Source organism: Phoenix dactylifera, unplaced genomic scaffold (assembly GCF_009389715.1).
Source record: "Phoenix dactylifera cultivar Barhee BC4 unplaced genomic scaffold, palm_55x_up_171113_PBpolish2nd_filt_p 000502F, whole genome shotgun sequence".
In the NCBI taxonomy this organism is placed as follows: Eukaryota; Viridiplantae; Streptophyta; class Magnoliopsida; order Arecales; family Arecaceae; genus Phoenix; species Phoenix dactylifera.
The window spans coordinates 134188-147500 of NW_024067919.1; the positions used below are offsets into that span (position 1 = coordinate 134188).

Genomic DNA, 13313 nt, shown 5'->3' on the forward strand with positions numbered 1-13313 from the left:
AATTTTAGTATTAAAAAATCATATATTATAACTATCAATGAGATATTAATTCTTTAGTAACATTTAAATTTGAATCAGATTAATAATTTATAGGATTGATAAATATTTTTATAAAATATATTAATAATTAATATATTAAAATTTATTATAATAGAATTTTATATAATTAATATATATATTTTTATAGAATATATCAGTTGTAGTTTTTAATATTATATGGTCAGTAATTTTGGATACTCTTGGAATACCAAATAGATTACTCAAAAATACGTGGAGATGTTAATTACTAATAAGAGTTATCAATTATCTAAGATCAACTTAGTGATCTCATTTCAGTCACCAAATGCCGCTACCATATATCTTGCAACCTCTCGGCTAAAAGTGATGGGTGCCCTGATAAAAACAGCTGGCTATAATTGTAATCTCATATAGGGCAAAATGGCATAGCATATAACAATCATCTCAGGAAGAGGCTTAGGGTTTTACCTAGCGTGAACAACTTTTTTTTTTCTTTTGACTAAATAAGAGTCCCGTGTGGACGGGGAGCATGCAGCCAAGGCCGTATGAAGAGCGTTTAACACACATCCCTGGATTTGTCACTTCCCTAAATATTTTTTTTCTGAAAAAAGCGAAAAAAAATTGAAGTTGTATTCATGATTTCATGCCATTTGACTGGGAACAAACCACTTCTCATGTTGATTAAAACAACCTCGAGTTGAATCATGGTTCAACCTGCAATCTCTTTTTCTTTTGACTGCAAGAGAGAGCATTACACACCCAAGCTGCAATCTCTTTTGATCCCTGTCATGCTCCTTTCCAAGGTTTCCATAACCATCTTATCTGTGTTATGACCCCCACCAAAACCATTATAATGATTATAAGCATTATTTAAACTACAATACATTTTTATAAATTTTTAGAATTGAAATAATGACCGTTATAATGCTGTTATAACTAATAATGACATTATTTTTCAAATAATTATTCACCAAAGAATTATTATTTTCCGGCTGTACAATCTCTTTTACGAGAAAAATTAGTAGAAAAATCTGAAATTTGAAAAGAGATGCTGTCTTGTTTTAAGAAACAATACAAATTAAAAAATAACAGCCACCATTTCTGTTATAAACAATCAATTCTAATACCACATAATCCTTTTTAGCATCCATTATCTTTGCTTCCTCTTATTATCACATATATATATATATATATATATATATATATATATATATATATATATATATATATATATATATATATATATATATATATATATATAACAGAACAAAGAGGATTGACAGCTGTTACTTTAAAACTTGCCACCTTCCCATGATATGTGCATGTCAACATTTGTTCTCTCTTTCTTCCTCCTAGCGGAAGGTAATTACTGGCTCTGCTCAGAAATCCAATTCCAACTATCTTAACAACAAACATAAAATATCAAATTTTTGGAGTAGACAGCTCTTATGAACTACATTTTTTAAGTCCCTCATAAATGCGTGATAATTGTGCAGATAAGAACCCATTGTTCTGTTCACTCCTTAGTATGCAAAATTCACCTGAGACATAATAGAAAAAATTGCTTTCTCCAATTGCCGCTTCATTTTATTCTCATTGGCAAATCTGAGAGTCCAAGATTACAGTTCACAAAAACATGAGAAGGAATTAAAAAAAAGAAAACAAAATCTTACTGAACACCGCATCAAGTCCTGTGACATTGAGACTAGCAATAACAAAAAGAAGAAAAAGAAAAGAAAAGACTTTTCGATCAATAATTAGATGAAGGCCGTGACACATGAGGGGAAGGGATGCAGCAATGAGGATGGCTCAGACTTCAGCATCCAGCCTTGCATGGCCCTAGGTCCAGGCATTTGGACTATAAGATAGCACAGTATAGACAAGGAGATCCTCATGGAAGTACCTAACTCACACCATTCACAATCAATCTCAAGCATTTTCAGGAACAGCTTGGCTAGAGGCAAATTTCACCAAAAGACACGGAAAAAAAAGAATGAAGTGAATAAAATAAATAAATATAAATGATTATGGTTACAAACATATTTGTATATGTTTAATTGTACAAGAAAAGCATACAACACACTTGAACAGTAAAAATGGATATGGGAAAGTAAAACTATCACCGACTGTAACACAAGTATTTCTTAAATAAGTTGTGAAAATTTTTCTAATAGAGTTTAAATTTGTGAGTAACTGGACAATTTTAGACTACCTAGATTACCTGAAATAATTCACAGAATCAAAATCTGTAAACAATTTGGTAGTTTTTTTATTAGTTTGAAATAATATTGTTCATGTGATTCTCAGTCCTCTCAAAATTATTGTTTTTCACCGTTACCTCTAAGCTGAACATCTTGAATAGCGTAGAAAGCCAAAAACCATCATAATGTCAAATGCTTCTACCCAGGTCGGTTGTAAATCTAAAATTAGAGACCACCCTCAGCTACCAACAATTTCCTATTGTAGAAGCTCAAAATGAGCCGCCCAAGCTCTTAATGTCTAGTCCTCTAAACACATGCTTATCAACCACAGCAGGCACCCCCCCATTGTTGCCCATTGCCTATGAACCTCCTTAAAAATGAAAAGAAAAAAGAGACTTCACAAGAGTTCCATGCTCATCACCAAACCATCAAACTCCCGTTATGAGGAACCCCGTCAGAATTCCAATCTCAAGAGATCTTTTGCATTTAGTGATGCTTTTTAAAAGAAAACTTCATTACTTTTCATCTTTTCCCAATCTGAAGTGACGGGAGTTTGTTTTCCCCTTTTCAATACAGTTTCCAATTTCTAGATTCTAAAAGGTTGAGCTGCAACCATTGACCGTCTCATTTACCAAAAGCTCTACAAAAGGAAGAAGGCAAAAGATCAGGCATCATGTTCAATTTACATTTGCTTCTTTGACAAAAAAAAAAGTTCCACTCATGGATCCAATTATAACCATTTTGCATTTATTACCTTTCTTCATCACCCAGATCATTAATGGAACACAATCGTAAAGCCATCAGATTGTCTTGTTCCCTTTGATCCCAAATACATTTTTGATCCCTATACCCACCCTTCCACAGCTTCATGCCCCACCATTGCTTTATATCTAGACATGAGTGTAAGGTCAGCTTGACTCCAGTTACAACTTTTTGACAGACTGGACCTTTGCTGAATACTCACAAGTTTGTAGAAGGTAGAAACATCCATACCGCCCTTCTATATTAACTCTAGATCTACCGACGAGCAATTTCCGCATCTAGATGGTGTTTAGTCTTATTTCAATCTCATCATGATCATGTTCTCTCTCGTGTGTGGCACAACTATCTCACTTCTGAGAAATAATATGGGAGGGAACCTGGCCAAAGTTAGGGTGAGGATAAGACTTGAACCCAAGTCACTAGAACCCACCCCCAGTGACTTTGCCAATTCAACTAGCTAGTAATCTCACCATAATCATGTTCTCGTCCTGAGTTAAGTTAGTACTCTCTACTTTTAAATCCAGATATCTTGGCAATTTACCAAGTTACACCCTCCTAATGATATTAATGTGTTTCAGTTTGCCTGTGAGCTTTGACCTACATGATCATTCACCATTGTCAGCCCTGACCATTTCAATCTGGCAGGTACTTTGAACTTAGAATTTTTCATAACCTTCATTTTCCAACAAAGATTGAGATGTGATTTCACAAGGAAGCAGAAGATGCTAAATGGTACATAAAAAAGTGATGGCCCTCTCAAGAAATGCACACTAACTGTTTATATAACCTTGTCATCCATAGGGCATGCTCCAATCTTTAGAACATGTGACTCCTTATGAACTTTATAACAACAAAAAAAACTTTTTACTAGCTATTAGATTTTTTTCATAAGCAAATTGTTGACTCATCAACAAGTTAAATAATACAACTGACCCAAAGTTCGAAACTTGAAAATGTCATCATCAAAGAGAAACTGCATTACATCTCTTAGCTAATGTTAAGTTACTCACATACCAAGGACTGTTACAAGACAAAACAGCTCCTTCAAAACTACACAATTCAAAAATGGTTTGAGAATAATATATAATTCTTTCTTTCATTTTGAATGTCATATAAGATGTTGCTCAATCTATGAAGCAGTTATAAATAACTAGTTTTATCAAACTCTACCATATCTCATCCTTGAATTTGATTTAGACTCTACTTTGCTCAGACTAATATCCAGTCTGGCTTTCTAGATTCAAAACAAACTTGAGTCAAATCCAGATCATGTTAAACCCAGACAAATCCCAACCAGTTAACACACCAAGGCGGTTCCAGTTCCACTATAGTTGCCCTTAGATACTCATTTGTTCAAATATAAGAATTAATCATTATTCATGAACACATTGGTTCATGCATTCAGTCACAGAGACTAATATTTTTTTTCTCACTAATCAGCATCATCCCAAATATGGTAATTCTGAATCTTGTAGAATTATCTTATGAACTCTATTCCCATGATTGAATGCTAAAAGATAGTTCATGAACACCTGTCCATTGATGCAACCCACAACACTTGTTTCGTTCCAACCTGCATGCTACTAGAAATAGTAGTAATGAATCTTATAGGATACCATCCATGACATGCTTTCATCATTTTTATGCCACATGATATGGTTCACAAAACTACCCCATCAAGTCCAAAATTTTGTTTTTCTTTTTAGTCTTCATTCTCTAAAAATGGTAGTCATTGAGCTCTATTCATGAACTTGTTTCCCACATTCAGATCTACATGATATATTTCATTAAATTCCTTCCACGTTTGTGCACTTGCTTGCACTCTAAGCCTATGAAAAGAGTGTACGGCAATTTGGTGTTGCTTTTTTTTATTAAAAAAAAAATCCTTTACAATTTTTAAAGTGAAAAAAATAAATCCTAAAAAAAATAAGTGTCTGGCAATATCATTTGAGAAGTGCTTCTATAGGAAGTAGAAGTCAAAAAGGCACTTTTACAAGAAGCTAGAAAAATTAATTTCTAACTTCTTTTGTAAGATTGCTCCATATCTTCCAAATATGTTAAGCTCATCTACAAAAGGTAGTTTTAACAAATCTGATCACCAAATGCTAAATATACGAAAAAGTACTTTTAATTGAAACTAAATAAATCCAATATTTGAAAATTACTTTTTAAAAAGCGGAAGCAACACCAAACATGCCCCTTATGGTTGAAATCTTCAATCGCATCACAACCACTTCTCTATACCATGCAGGGTTCACAAAATTCTAAAGTTCATTGAGTTACGGTGAACTCACAAAGGCAACAGGCATGATATATAGGGGCTCCACCATGCGCACAAGGAATCCATGACTCCTTGGGTGTCAAATACATAGTTTTTCCTAGGTACAACCATAAAGGATGCTTACTTAGAAGTAGCCAAATCCATCTTGCCTGATCTTAATCACGAGAATAGAGGGAAGGTGGCAACTTTCATAAAAGTGTAAATCTGATGAGGACAATTTCAAAAGCCAATCTTTAAACCCACCAAAATAACAGCCAAAAAAGTCTGCTCTTTTGAACGAAACCATAATCCTTTAAAAATACCTCACTGCAACTTCAAATCTAAAAGTAAAATTGTAATAAAAGATAATTAATAAAAAATGAAGTGATTTTAAATGAGCAAATGCAACTTTAACTATGTAACTTCAAATACATGGGCACAACAGTCTTCAAGGTACATTATTCTTTTTAAAATCAGTATCACCATTCACCCCATTATCAACAAAGTCAATTTTTGCGGTGTGCCTAAGAACGAAAAGAAAAATATGATCAACTTATATATATACACTAATAATTAAAGTAAAAAATGAATAGATAAATTTAAAATATGCATTACCTTATTTGGTTGCAATTAGCAAACAATTGCCTTCTCTATTCCACAACCCATTGCCAGCATTGCATGCCCAAAACTATCCCCATTACTTTGTTTCCATATGTACCTTCACAAGTCCATCTAGAATTTAGCTAGTCATCACTGTAAACATGATTGTCAACCATGATTTCTTATCAATGAGGATCTTCAGGCCAATAGGAGTGCATGCCAGATTGAGTGACGGCCAAACTCAATATCTATGCCCTAACAAACCTCCTTACAATACCAATATCCATGTATGATTATATATAGTTTTACCGATGGACTAGTCGCCATCACCTACTTCACTCTTCAGATGTTGCCTACACCCTTGAAAAATAGACCAATGCAACAGGCAGCACATGGGGTCCAAAATACATATTGCCGGTTAATCATTAGCTCCTCTCAGACCTTGTACTGAGCTCCATTATCTATGACCACCTACATGATATTCTATTCCCCCATCTGATCACTCACTCCCTTCTCCAAGCCAGGGATGTAGTCACTGTTGTACTTCGATGAATTTGTGGAAGAATATCCTCCTACCATAGAGTATAATGAACTTTATGATGCTTTGTCTACTTGGCCCAAACAATGCATCACAAATCAAAGTCACACCATATGTGGCTTATCTGCTCTAGAATGAAACCACCCAATCTCTGAGCTTAATCAAGTCCTGGGCGGGTCACCCTATACGTCACAAGGCCCAGGATAATCAACGGCCCAGGATAATCAACGCCCGGATTGGCTTTCTGAACGGCCAATCATGCTGCAGTAGTAGGTGTTTGCAGCCACATAAGCAGGTATATGGCTGAAATAAAACCACTTCTCAATTGCCCTCCACATATTTTGTTCATGTTCTTAAATATTGTATCAATTCTGAGTTGCTTGGTATCTGTGCTTGGGCAGGTCTGCAAATCCAAATCACAGATGTTTGGCACTGGCCCATGCACTCCCTTTGATCTTCTTCCCTTTCTTACTGAACACCCCAAACATGGACTCTATTCTACTACCATCATTGCCACTACCATCACCTCTAACTGAATGATTCCTCATAAAGCTTGAATCTGTGGACTACCCCTGATCCACCACCCCTCTCATAATATAAGAATTCAAATTGTGCTCTATGTCTGGCGACCTGTCCTGCTGCCATTCCTCACCCGAATTCACCTATTTAGTGGCCTAAATCTGAACCTCCATGCCAGATCTACACCTCATATGGATTTAGATCATTCGTATGATAAGCTAGTGATTGGGAGATTCATCAATTGATCCCTCTTTGTTTCTCTTTGGCTTTTCCTGTTCTCCCTGAAGATGATTCCTTATTAACTGGACCTTGTTCAGTACCTTGCAGCCTTCCACCACTTAGATTAGCCTAGTGACTCTACTTTCCCTATATTCAAGTCACACCAGTTCCACCTCTAGCAATGTTGATTCTGTAACATGGTTCCATGCTGCCACTCAATGTCATAGCCTAGTTACTTGCTTTTTGTTCTTGACTAGCACTTTTATTTTATAAATTATTTTTCCAAAATTCGTATTGTAGAAAAATAATATTTGTCTCATTAGGTAGATCCTAGTTAGCAATACACCATGTCATGAAATCATGCTAGAATATAAAATTCGGACATGATTCCTCTTTTCTTTAATTTTTTTGGCTATTTTTGGCATAGAAAACCAAAAAGAAGGAGATTTTGCATACTTTGGTGATGCTCTTGGATCGAAGGAGCCCTAAATAGGGAAAAACTTGGTGACAAAGCACTCTCAAATAACCCACGAGAGAAAAAAGTTCGACATATCCATTTCTCATGCTCCCAACCAATACCACCTGGGAATCGACAGCTACTAGTCAGATCGACCCGTACCAAGCAGAACCGAGAAGCACAAATCGGTTTGACATAAGATTTCATCCCAGTTCCGCCTAGGATTAGTTAAGCACGGGCTATACTGCCCTATGCAGCATGATACAACAAACCTTGCTCTAACTTGATTATCCTTTTTCTTTCTGATAGTTACAACTTACAAGTCCCGAAAAGTTTGATACATTGATAATGATAGTCTAGATGATGCTAATGTTTTTGAAAGGAATTATATGCCTTGATTGTTGTTAATGTTTCATTCATTTAGAGGCAAGTCATAAGTTGCATTTTTTTAAAAATAGTTTGTTTTTAGTAGAGCATCTATTTATCATAATTTGCCTTTTCAAGTTTGAAGTTCTAATGAGACATTCTAAAATGAAATATGGTTCCCTTCGAGTTGCTATTACTTTGTCAAGGACGGGAATTTTCTGATAAAAATGAATCTACTTGCCATTTTTGCACTTTGCATAATCGAATGAACAATTTCAAGTTTATGTCTTCACTCATCAATTTATTTAGAGTTGCACTAACTTATTTGCAATTACATTCTTGAAGACTTCATGTAAATGGATTGAACACATGCAAATGGACCTAAATGTGGGAAGCATTTAAAGCCAAATTTGGTCAGACAAAAAGTCGGCAAGAGTCAAGCTCAGTCTAGCTTTTGTTGTCAAGCGAAGCCCAAGTTTGAAGACGGTTGGTCATATCTAGGTAAAGTCAGTACTAGGTCCAGTCAAAATTTTTGATGGACCAAGTTAGTCTGACATGTTCATAGTCCTAGCTAGCCATTAGCATTCCTACTCAAAGAAAAAGGCTACATTGTACTTCAAAATTGCGCAATTTGCACCCCCTCTTCTATTTTATCCCCTTTAATGCATCATAATAAAGGCTTTTCTCTTAAGTCTAATAAGGGAATGATGATCCGTCGCTTCTATCTCACGTATATCTAACTCTAGTCAACTCTTTACACCATCCATTTTGCCATTATATTTACTTCGATAGTGGTTTTATGTGAAGTTTTGGAATTTTCATCGAGGTAATGGTATATAATAGGGGCAGTTGCCTGGTGCCATGGTATGCCTTATCGGCCTGAACCGGACAGTAAGGGGCATACCGTATCATATCGGTTCGGTATCAGTATCCGATATGGATGGCGTACCAACACTCAGTACGCCAAAAAAATTCCGTACCCTACTATACCAATACTATGCTAGCAACCGCTAGTATAGAGTTCGGTACCAAGACGGCAAATCTTGCCTGGGGCAATAGTAAAAGGCTTGGGCTACCAAGCGAAATAGCACAAGTTCAAGTCCGTAAATAGCACAAGTTGATGTCTATCCTAGTTTGCCCCTCTGAGGACCCTGGATTGCCGAGACTATAGCTAGGTAATGGCCCTTTTTTATGGTAATGATATAAACATGTATAATTGGATAGAAATGCATTAATAACTATTACAATAATGTTATTAATAGCCAAAATGATATGGCATAAAACAACCCATTTAAGTATTAGGAAAAGCCTAATCATTATCCACACCTTCCCTGATAAACATTCAAGTTCCACATGAATTGGATGGCGAACCAACAATTAGAAAGGGAAACATGTGGCTAGTGTTGCTACTAGGTAAGATACGTTTACACATGCATTTTTGTTCGGTACCCTTCTATATGATAAAAATAGCAAACGATGCTCATTCAATAGCGACAACATTACTCCATATAACAACGACGACATTCTACAACCTCAAAAGCTTGCTACAAATTTCGATGCCTCGTAATTCATATGATGATTCAACAAATGAACTCCTATGAGACATATCGCTACCTTCCTATACATGTGCATGTACAAGTATGGTTCACAATTTTTCTTCCCAACGAAAGGAAATCTAATCTGCATGCCAAATAGTTATTCAAGTAAACTAAATTGTTTGCCAACTAGGCTTTATCATAGTTGTCATATATTACTCCTACGAAGAGGATTCTAGGTTCAGGTCCTAGGTGGTGCATCCCAAAGTACTTAAGCCTGGGTAACTTATATTGAGTGGGTCTCCCACCCTTTATCTCTCTCTCTCTCTCTCTCTCTCTCAACAAATAAAAAATAAACAAAAAACCAAACTATCTTCACATTAACTCTATGTGTGTGTGTGTATGGGGATTGATAACCTACTCCCATTTTTCATTGGAGAAAAATACCCTTACTTTTTACAACTCTTAAGGGTATTTTATGTCTTTTTACAATCCCACATATATAATATATATATATATATATATATATATATATATCCTTACTTTTTATAACTCTTAAGGGTATTTTATGTCTTTTTACAATCTCACACTAACTCACCCTCTCAACCCCCCAATTAATATACTCTCTCTCTCTCATATATATATACATATATATATATAAACATATAAACAAACAAACAAACATACATACATACATACATATATGTATGTATGTATGTATACATATACATATATAATAATACATATATATATATATATATGCATACATATACATACCTACATATATATATATATATATACACTGAGGAGAGAGAGAGAGAGTATTAATTGGGGGGTTGAGAGGGTGAGTTAATGTGAGATTGTAAAAAGACATAAAATACCCTTAAGAGTTATAAAAAGTAAGGGTATTTTTTGTCTACGGAAAAATGGGTAGATTGATAACATACCATAACAGAGAGTAGGTTATCAATCCCCTATATATATATATATATATATTAAAATTCCATCTATAGTACAAGGTGTTTAAAACCAAATTTTGTTGTGTTATATTAATAATAACTCTGCAAATAAAAAAGCTTTGTTGTTTAGTTTTTAGCGCATACACATTTGGTTGCACGTAATTGAACCTACTACAATTCTAGTTGCTAAAACAACCTAAATCCCATGCTTGGGTTCCATGAAATTCAACATCTAAAAACTATAACTAAATGATTGGATTAATGTAGCGTTTTAACCTAAGGCCAAAATGGTTGCAGGTAGTTCGGTTGTTATGCTGAAACAATAAAAATGAGTTTGACATAGTATCGTGATATCATATAATTTAATATATATCAAATACAACATATAGCATATTCATTATTACTTGAACACTTGCATCCAGCTCCAATCAACCATGTTGGATACAATATCCGAATCGGATACATATATAAAATTCTTCATTTGCAGCTATTAGAGATTTGCAGCGGGCTACACTTTACCAACAATGAGTTAGAGCCTCCATTTTGATGTTAGAAATAAGTAGGATAAGAAACATGCATATTGAGAAACCATACAACGTCTTCCAATTTATAAGATATAAATATGCATTATGTAATTAAAATTATATATTATCGTATGTATCCTTGCATCTCCATTATTTCCTCTTGTCAAGACAGACATTTGAATATGTATCCAAATCTGTGATTCCCGTGTCTGTCTCCATGCAACACTAACCATATTACATTTATAGCATGAGTATCATTATTAGTAATATTACAGTTGATAAAATCATAGTATATCGACAATACTATATGCATGAACTGAAATTTTATAATAATATAATCTATATTATTTTAAAATGAAATCTATTTTAATATTGGGGATTTTATCAAGATTTCACATCACTTTTTTTTTTCCAAAAACACTCTCGACCAAAAAAGGGGGGAAAATCCTTTTTTGGGAAAAAATCCTTCCTGCATAGCTTAACATCTCATTTTATCATAAATATAGGCGCTTGTCCTCTACTCCAAGCAAATTAGTTTAATATGTCATCTTATTATATTCAAATTTGGAACTCACCCATTAACTTTACATATAATATAAGACAGAGGTTTAGAATTCACTGTAGTCATCATAAATGTAGAATCTTCACAGGCAAGATTTATGAGATTTTTGAAGATCAGATCACTTGTGGCTAGAAATTTCTGCAATTTGTAGAAATAGAATGACTTGCAATCTTTTGTTATAATATCTAGTTGATCATTTGTAATCATTTGTTTTATATTTTTACTTTTTATTTCTCTATTGTATTGTACATTTTATTTTTCATTTTAAATTTTATTTGATTTTTAAGTTTAATTGATTTTAAATTCATCTTTATATAATATACCTCACGTCAATTGATGAGAGCACAAAAGTGCGATCTACACATCACTTAAATTGGTACTATTGCTAACAAATAATAATAAAAGTGCTATATTAATATTATATTTTTGTTGGATGCAGTTGATCGTAAATCAGAGTTAAGATGCGTATTTGGTACAGATTGGGATGATGCATAACCCCGAACCTGATCATGCTGGAGCATAATTAATCTGATCAAGTACACTTGCACTCGAGCAACATCAATGATTTATAATCTAACTTTTAATTTGTTTTCCCAATTGCGAACATGCCCATTTGCTAGTAGTGTTATAATAAAATAGCAAAAAGGCACATGAAATGGCCATTTTAAAAAGTGATCGAAACAATAAACTCATATATCAGTGTTGTTATTTTAATTCTTTTACTTTTAGAGTTTTGGAAACAAAACATAAATAATTGAACTAATGATTCTATATGTAAAATAAAAACTAATTCAAAAATTATGGATAAATAGTGATTTGAATCCACCTTCCTTCTTAAAGCATTTTGATTTTTCATTTCCTTATTCATTGAGATATTTGATTATAGTTTCTTTCTTATATATACATATATACAATACATACATGCATACATACATACATACATACATACATATATATATATATATATGCTATGATACTTGAAAAGATATTTTCTCCCTCTCTTTATATACATATATATATGTGCGTGTGTGTGTGTGCGCGCGCGCGCGCTATAATACTTGAAAAGATTTTCTTGCCCAACATACTGTATTATTTGATTGCATTTTTCATTTATTGTTGTTTTTTTAAGAATAGATGACCATTTTAGAATTAAAGTATGAGTAGCTTTATCAAAAAAGCTAACAAGCTGAATCTGCTAAAGAATAATTCAAAATTTTAAACTTTATTTCTTAATATGGTATAGATGAAAATAATAAATATGCGTTATTTTTTATTTTGATATATTAATAATACTATGCCTGCTAATATGATAATATGGTGGTATTACAATATTAATATTATCTAAATCATGCGTAGTTTAATACTAAAACATATAGTACGTACTATCATGAGTATCATAGTATTAATATGAACTATAATCTTGTGTTGTAAAATATAACCATATGCAATAGAAAATTTATTATATTGGAACAATTCAAAGTATATTCATTATGATTATTATAATAGTGATAGATAATAATGTCATTGTATAAGACTAATGCAATATATTACATCTTATTAACAACCATGCCATCCCTTTCCCTCCCTCGCTCCATCCATCCCTCTCTTTTCCTCTCTTTCCTTCTCCCTCTCCCCTTCCCTCTCCAGCTCCCCTTTGTCAATATGCGGCGAGTCGGCACAAAACAGTATTGTACCATACCGTACCATTGAGGAAAATATGTACAGGTTCTAGTATTGGTTCCACGGACTTTGATCCTGAGCCTTCTCATGGTCATGGTCAAAAAACAAACAAA

The 13313-nt window shown here is 33.7% G+C and overlaps 1 protein-coding gene across 4 annotated transcripts in view; it reads right to left on the reverse strand.

Moving 5' to 3' along the window:
* Nucleotides 1-1583: 1583 nt before the first annotated feature.
* Nucleotides 1584-13313, reverse strand: part of LOC120103982 — a 24010-nt gene continuing 12280 nt past the window's right edge. For 2 of the 4 annotated variants that reach the window (XR_005508439.1, XR_005508437.1), the window contains exon 3: nt 1584-1921. The gene's annotated coding sequence lies outside the window, so the exon portion shown is untranslated. Of the gene's footprint in view, nt 1973-13313 lie in introns of all 4 variants that reach the window. The other 2 variants (XR_005508438.1, XR_005508436.1) reach the window with 1 other exon arrangement.